The following is an 8,204-nucleotide window of genomic DNA, read 5'->3' on the forward strand; positions in this document are numbered from 1 at the left end:
TGCCATTGGAGCAAACAACTTTGAGCTGAAACCTCAGTTAGTTTCTCTGATGCAGCAGAACTGCAAGTTTCATGGACTTCCATCTGAAGATCCTTTTCAGTTCTTAACTGAATTCTTGCAGATATGTGATACTGTTAAGACTAATGGAATAGATCCTGATGTCTACAGGCTCATGCTTTTCCCTTTTGCTGTAAGAGACAGAGCTAGATTATGGTTGGATTCTCAACCTAAAGACAGCCTGAACTCTTGGGATAAGCTGGTCACGGCTTTCTTAGCCAAGTACTTTCCTCCTCAAAAGCTGAGCAAGCTTAGAGCTGATGTTCAAACCTTCAGACAGAAAGAAGGTGAATCTCTCTATGAAGCTTGGGAAAGATACAAACAGTTGACCAAAAAGTGTCCTTCTGACATGCTTTCAGAATGGACCATCCTGGATATATTCTATGATGGTTTATCTGAGCTATCAAAGATGTCACTAGACACTTCTGCAGGTGGATCCATTCACCTAAAGAAAACGCCTGCAGAAGCTCAAGAACTCATTGACATGGTTGCTAATAACCAGTTCATGTACACTTCTGAAAGGAATCCTGTGAGTAATGGGATGCCTATGAAGAAGGGAGTTCTTGAGGTTGATACTCTGAATGCCATATTGGCTCAGAATAAAATATTGACTCAGCAAGTCAATATGATTTCTCAGAGTCTGCATGGAATGCAAGCTGCATCCGACAGTACTCAAGAGGCATCTTCTGAAGAAGAAGCCTATGATCCTGAGAACCCTGCAATAGCAGAGGTAAATTATTTAGGTGAACCTTATGGAAACACCTATAACTCAACATGGAAAAATCATCCAAATTTCTCATGGAAGGATCAAAAGCCCCAACAAGGCTTTAATAATGGTGGAAGAAACAGGTTTAGCAATAGCAAGCCTTTTCCATCATCAACTCAGCAACAGACAGAGAACTCTGAACAAAATGCTTCTAATTTAGCAAATCTAGTCTCTGATCTATCTAAGGCCACTGTAAGTTTCATGAATGAAACAAGGTCTTCCATTAGAAATCTGGAAGCACAAGTGGGCCAGCTGAGTAAAAGGATCACTGAAATCCCTCCTAGTACTCTCCCAAGCAATACAGAAGAGAACCCAAAAGGAGAGTGCAAGGCCATTGACATAAGCGCCATGGCCGAACCTGTGAGGAGAGGAGAGGACGTGAATCCCAAGGAGGAAGACCTCCTGGGACGTCCAGTGATCAATAAGGAGCTTCCCTCTGGGGAATCAAAGGACTCTGAGGCTCATCTAGAGACCATAGAGATCCCATTGAACCTCCTTATGCCCTTCATGAGCTCTGATGAGTACTCCTCTTCTGAAGAGAATGAGGATGTTACTGAAGAGCAAACTGCCAAGTTTCTTGGTGCAATCATGAAGCTGAATGCCAAATTATTTGGCATTGATGCTTGGGAAGTTGAACCTCCCTTGTTCATCAATGAACTAAGTGATCTGGATCAACTGACATTGCCTCAGAAGAGACAGGATCCTGGAAAGTTCATAATCCCTTGTACGATAGGCACCATGATCTTTAAGGCTCTATGTGACCTTGGTTCAGGGATAAACCTCATACCCCTCTCTGTAATAGAGAAACTGGGAATCTATGGGGTGCAAGCTGCTAAAATCTCACTAGAGATGGCAGACAGCTCAAGAAGACAGGCTTATGGACAAGTAGAAGATGTATTAGTAAAGATTGAGGGCCTTTACATACCTACTGATTTCATAGTCCTGGATACTGGAAAGGAAGAGGATGAATCCATCATCCTAGGAAGACCTTTCCTGGCCACAGCAAGAGCTGTGATTGATGTTGACAGAGGTGAAATAGTCCTTCAATGGAATGAGAACTCCCTTGTATTCAAAACTCAAGGATCTCCCTCTGCAACCATGGAGAGGAAGCAAGAAAAGCTTCTCTCCAAGCAGAGTCAACCAGAGCCCCCACAGTCAAACTCTAAGTTTAGTGTTGGGAGGCCACAACCAAACTCTAAGTTTGGTGTTGAACTCCCATATCCAAACTCTAAGTTTGGTGGTGGAGAGTCTCAACAAAGCTCTGCACATCTGTGAGGCTCCATGAGAGCCCACTGTCAAGCTATTGACATTAAAGAAGCGCTTGTTGGGAGGCAACCCAATGTTTATCTAATTTTTTATTGTTTTTCATGTTTTCTTAGGTTCATGATCATGTGGAGTCACAAAATAAATATAAAAATTGAAAACGGAATCAAAAACAGCAGAAGAAAAATCACACCCTGGAGGAGCATCTGTCTGGCGTTCAAACGCCAGAACAGAGCATAGTTCTGGCGCTGAACGCCCAGAATGGGAGCATCCTGGCGCTGAACGCCCAGAACAAGCATGGTTCTGGCGTTCAACGCCAGAAATGGCAGCAAAGGGGCGTTGAACGCCCAAAAGGGGCACCAACCTGGCGCTGAACGCCCAGAGTTGTGTGCAAGGGCATTTTGCATGCCTAAATTGGTGCAGGGATGTAAATGCCTTGACACCTCAGGATCTGTGGACACCACAGGATCATCTCAAGATCTGTGGACCCCACAGGATCCCCACTTTACCTCCTCATAATCCTAGTTTTTATTTCCACATCTTCTTCTTCATCTATTCCTTCTTCTTTTGCTCGAGGGCGAGCAACATTCTAAGTTTGGTGTGGTAAAACAATTATGTAAAGGATCTATAGCTCAGTGGTAGAACATTTGACTGCAAATCAAGAGATCCCTGAGATACCTCAAGGGATACATTTTCTTCCACACAATTATTGGAAGCAACTAAGGGTGGAATATCAAGAGCACTCCATCATCCTTCATGAAATCAAAGAAGATCTAAAAGCAATGAAGGAGGAGCAACAAAGACAAGGAAGAGACATAGAAGAGCTCAAGGACATCATTGGTTCCTCAAGAAGGAAACGCCACCATCACTAAGGTGGATTCATTCCTTGTTCTTGCCTTCTCTGTTTGTCGTTTTCTATGTTATGTGCTTATCTATGTTTGTGCCTTCATTACATGATCATTAGTAGTAGTAACTTTGTCTTAAAGTTATAAATGTCCTATGAATCCATCACCTCTCTTAAATGAAAAACTGTTTTAATTTAAAAGAACAAGAAGTACATGAGTTTCGAATTTATCCTTGAACTTTGTTTAATTATATTGATGTGGTGACAATGCTTCTTGTTTTCTGAATGTATGATTGAACAGTGCATATGTCTTTTGAAGTTGTTGTTTAAGAATGTTAAATATGTTGGCTCTTGAAAGAATGATGACTAGGAGACATGTTATTTGATAATCTGAAAAATCATAAAAATGATTCTTGAAGCAAGAAAAAGCAGCAAAGAACAAAGCTTGCAGAAAAAAAAAAAAGGGCGAAAAAAAAAATAGAAAGAAAAAGAAAAAGCCAATAACCCTTAAAACCAAAAGGCAAGGGCAAATAGAAAGGATCCCAAGGCTTTGAGCATCAGTGGATAGGAGGGCCTAAAGGAATAAAATCCTGGTCTAAGCGGCTAAACCAAGCTGTCCCTAACCATGTGCTTGTGGCGTGTAGGTGTCAAGTGAAAACTTGAGACTGAGCGGTTAAAGTCAAGGTCCAAAGCAAAAACAAAGAGTGTGCTTAAGAACCCTGGACACCTCTAATTGGGGACCTTAGCAAAGCTGAGTCATAATCTGAAAAGGTTCACCCAATTATGTGTCTGTGGCATTTATGTATCCGGTGGTAATACTGGAAAACAAAGTGCTTAGGGCCACGGCCAAGACTCATAAAATAGCTGTGTTCAAGAATCATCATACTGAACTAGGAGAATCAATAACACTATCTGAACTCTGAGTTCCTATAGATGCCAATCATTTTGAACCTCAATGGATAAAGTGAGATGCCAAAACTATTCAAGAGGCAAAAAGCTATAAGTCCCGCTCATATGATTGGAGCTATGTTTCATTGATAGTTTGGAATTTATAGTATATTCTATTCTTTTTATCCTACTTGATTTTCAGTTGCTTGGGGACAAGCAACAATTTAAGTTTGGTGTTGTGATGAGCGGATAATTTATACGCTTTTTGGCATTGTTTTTAGTATGTTTTTAGTAGAATCTGGTTACTTTTAGGGATGTTTTTAATAGATTTTGTGTTAAATTCACATTTCTGGACTTTACTATGAGTTTGTGTGTTTTTCTGTGATTTCAGGTATTTTCTGGCTGAAATTGAGGGACTTGAGCAGAAATCAGATTCAGAGGTTGAAAAAGGACTGCTGATGCTGTTGGATTCTGACCTCCCTGCACTCAAAGTGGATTTTCTGGAGCTAAAGAACTCGAAATGGCGCGCTTCCAATTGCGTTGGAAAGTAGACATCCAGGGCTTTCCAGCAATATATAATAGTCCATACTTTGGCCAAGAATTGATGACGTAAACTGGCGTTCAACGCCAGCCTTCTGCCCAAATCTGGCGTCCAGCGCCAGAAAAGGATCCAAAACCAGAGTTGAACGCCCAAACTGGCACAGAAACTGGCGTTCAACTCCACAAATGGCCTCTGCACGTGTAACACTCAAGTCCAAGCCCAAGCACACACCAAGTGGGCCCCGGAAGTGGATTTGTACATCAATTACTTACTCATGTAAACCCTAGTAGCTAGTTTATTATAAATAGGACCTCTTACTATTGTATTAGGCATCTTTGGATGCCTGGTTCTTAGATCATAGGGGGCTGGCCATCTCGGCCATGCCTGGACCTTCACTTATGTATTTTCAAACGGTAGAGTTTCTACACTCCATAGATTAAGGTGTGGAGCTCTGCTGTTCCTCAAAGATTAATGCAAAGTACTACTGTTTTCCATTCAATTCATCTTATTTCGCTTCTAAGATATCCATTCGCACCCAAGAACGTGATGAAGGTGATGATTATGTGACGCTCATCATCCTTCTCCCTTATGAACGCGTGCCTGACGAACACTTCTGTTCTACATGAATTAAGCTAGAATGAATATCTCTTAGATCTCGTAATCAGAATCTTCGTGGCGTACGCTAGAATGATGGCGGCATTCAAGAGAATCCGGAAAGTCTAAACCTTGTCTGTGGTATTCCGAGTAGGATTCAATGATTGAATGACTGTGACGAGCTTCAAACTCGCGATTGTTGGGCGTTAGTGACAGACGCAAAAGGAGGGTGAATCCTATTCCAGCATGATCGAGAACCGACAGATGAATAGCCGTGCCGTGACAGGGTGCGTGAGCATATTATTCACTGAGAGGAGGGGATGTAGCCACTGACAACGGTGATGCCCTTGCATAAAGCCAGCCATGGAAAGGAGTAAGACTGATTGGATGAAGATAGCAGGAAAGCAGAGGTTCAGAGGAACGAAAAGCATCTCCACTCGCTTATCTGAAATTCCTACCAATGAATCTACATAAGTATTCTATCCCCTTTTTTTGTTTATTTTAATCTAATCAAGTATCATGTTTAATCCGCCTGACTGAGATTTACAAGGTGACCATAGCTTGCTTCATACCAACAATCTCTGTGGATTCGACCCTTACTCACGTAAGGTTTATTACTTGGACGACCCAGTACACTTGCTGGTCAGTTGAACGGAGTTGTGAATTCAAATAGAGCCAATTATTAAATTTCACACAAGTACAAAGAGACTGGTTCACAATTTCGTCCACCAAGTTTTTGGCGCCGTTGCCGGGGATTGTTTGAGTTTGGACAACTGACGGTTCATCTTGTTGCTCAGATTAGGTAATTTTCTTTTTATTTTATTTTCAAAAAAAAAAAATTTTCAAAAATCTTTCAAAAATTTCTCATCTATTTTCGAAAAAAAATAAAAATGTTTTCAAAAATAAATTATTCTATGGCTTCAAAATTTTTAAGAATGAATTCTAGTGTTTCATGAAATATGTTGAATCATATCTGGCTGTAAAGCCATACCCAAACTACTTTGGGATTGGTATTCAACTAATCACTCCAGCCCATGTAATTATATGTTGCATCCTGGCTGGCTGTAGAGCCATGTCTCAATCCTTATACTCAAGAGAAGAGCTTCTTTGTCTTTCTTAGCCAATTGGCTGTTGAATGCAAGGAATGTCAGGCGTGTCATGTCTGAGTTACATACTAAAGCTTGGCTGGCTATTAAGCCATGCCTGACCCTTTGATTGGAGCTTTAGAGCATAAGATTCCTGGAATTCATATTAAAAATTTTGAATCCTTATTTTTCTTTTTTTTTTTAAATAATTTTCGAAAAATATAAGTTAAAAATCTAAAAAAATCATAAAATCATAAAAATAAAAAATATTCTTGTTTCTTGTTTGAGTCTTGAGTCACATTATAAGTTTGGTGTCACTTGCATATGCATCTTGCAATTTTCGAAAATTTCATGCATTCATAGTGTTCTTCATGATCTTCAAGTTGTTCTTGGTAAGTCTTCTTGTTTGATCTTGATGATTTTTTGTTTTGTGTCTTTTCATGTTTATCATATGCATTCTTGAATTCTTAGTGCGTAAGCATTAAAGAATTCTAAGTTTGGTGTCTTGCATGTTTTCTTTGCATTAAAGATTTTTCAAAATTATGTTCTTGATGTTCATCATGACATTCAAAGTGTTCTTGGTGTTCATCTTGACATTCATAGCATTATTGCATGCATTCATTGTTTTGATCTAAAAATTTCATGCATTGCATAATTTTCATGTTTTTCTCTTGCATCATAAAAATTCAAAAATCAAAAAAATATCTTTCCCTTTTTCTCTCATCAAATTCGAAAATTGAGTTGACTTTTTCAAAAATTTTTAAAATCAAGTTGTTTCTTATGAGTCAAATCAAATTTTCAAATTTGAAAATCTTATCTTTTTCAAAATCTTTTTCAAAAATCAAATCTTTTTTAAAATTCTTAGTTATTTTCGAAAATTCCAAAAATATTTTTCAAAAATCTTTTTCTCATTTTAAATCATAATTTTCGAAAATAACTTAAACAATTAATGTTTTGGTTCAAAAATTTGAAGTTTGTTACTTGCTTGTTAAGAAAAATTCAAACTTTAAGTTCTAGAATCATATCTTGTGATTTCTTGTGAATCAAGTCATTAATTGTGATTTTAAAAATCAAATCTTTTTCAAAACTAATTTCAACCATATCTTTTCAAAAATATCTTCTTATCTTATCTTTTTCAAAAATATCTTTTCAAAATATCTTTTCTAACTTCCTAACTTCTTATCTTTTCAAAATTTGTTTCAACTAACTAACTAACTTTTTGTTTGTTTCTTAACTTTTTCAAAACTACCTAACTAACTCTCTCTCTCTCATTTTTTCGAAAATATCTCTCCCCTTTTTCAAAATTTCTTTTTAATTTATTAATTATTTTAATTTATAAAAAAAAAATTCGAAAAAATACTAAACTTTTTCAAAAACTATTTTCAAAAATCACTAACTCCTTTTCAAAAATAAAATTCGAAAATTCCCTCCTTCTCTCCCATCTCATTCTGTTTATTCATTCATATCCTAACATCTCATCTCACATTCCAATCCTCACAGTTGTGTTTCTTCCTTTACATCACATCCTTTATCTTCCCCTCTTCTTCTACTTACAAAGGGATCCCTATACTGTGGTATAAAGGATCTCTATTATTATTATTATCATTTTTCTGTCCATTCTTCCTTGTATTATGAGCAGGAGCAAGGATAAGAACATTCTTGTGGAAGCAGATCCAGAACCTGAAAGGACTCTGAAGAGAAAATTAAAGAAAAGCTAAAATACAACAATCTAGAGAAAACCTTTCAGAAATTTTCGAACAGGCAGAGGAGATGGCAGGCGAAAATAATAATAATGAAAGGAGGATGCTTGGTGACTTTACTGCACCTAATTCCAATTTACATGGAAGAAGCATCTCCATTCCTGCCATTGGAGCAAACAACTTTGAGCTGAAACCTCAGTTAATTTCTCTGATGCAGCAGAACTGCAAGTTTCATGGACTTCCATCTGAAGATTCTTTTCAGTTCTTAACTGAATTCTTGCAGATATGTGATACTGTTAAGACTAATGGAATAGATCCTGAAGTCTACAGGCTCATGCTTTTCCCTTTTGCTGTAAGAGACAGAGCTAGATTATGGTTGGATTCTCAACCTAAAGACAGCCTGAACTCTTGGGATAAGCTGGTCACGGCTTTCTTAGCCAAGTACTTTCCTCCTCAAAAGCTGAGC

At 38.1% G+C, this 8,204-nt stretch overlaps 1 non-coding gene across 1 annotated transcript; it reads right to left on the reverse strand.

The window, feature by feature from the left end:
- Positions 1–304: 304 nt before the first annotated feature.
- Positions 305–412, reverse strand: LOC148553006 (small nucleolar RNA R71). Its single transcript, XR_015893809.1, has one exon. It is a non-coding gene; the product is annotated as a small nucleolar RNA R71 (small nucleolar RNA).
- Between the last annotated feature and the right edge of the window lie 7,792 nt (positions 413–8,204).

This window comes from Arachis ipaensis, chromosome B7, assembly GCF_059453495.1.
Source record: "Arachis ipaensis isolate K30076 ecotype BB chromosome B7, ASM5945349v1, whole genome shotgun sequence".
Taxonomy (NCBI): domain Eukaryota; kingdom Viridiplantae; phylum Streptophyta; class Magnoliopsida; order Fabales; family Fabaceae; genus Arachis; species Arachis ipaensis.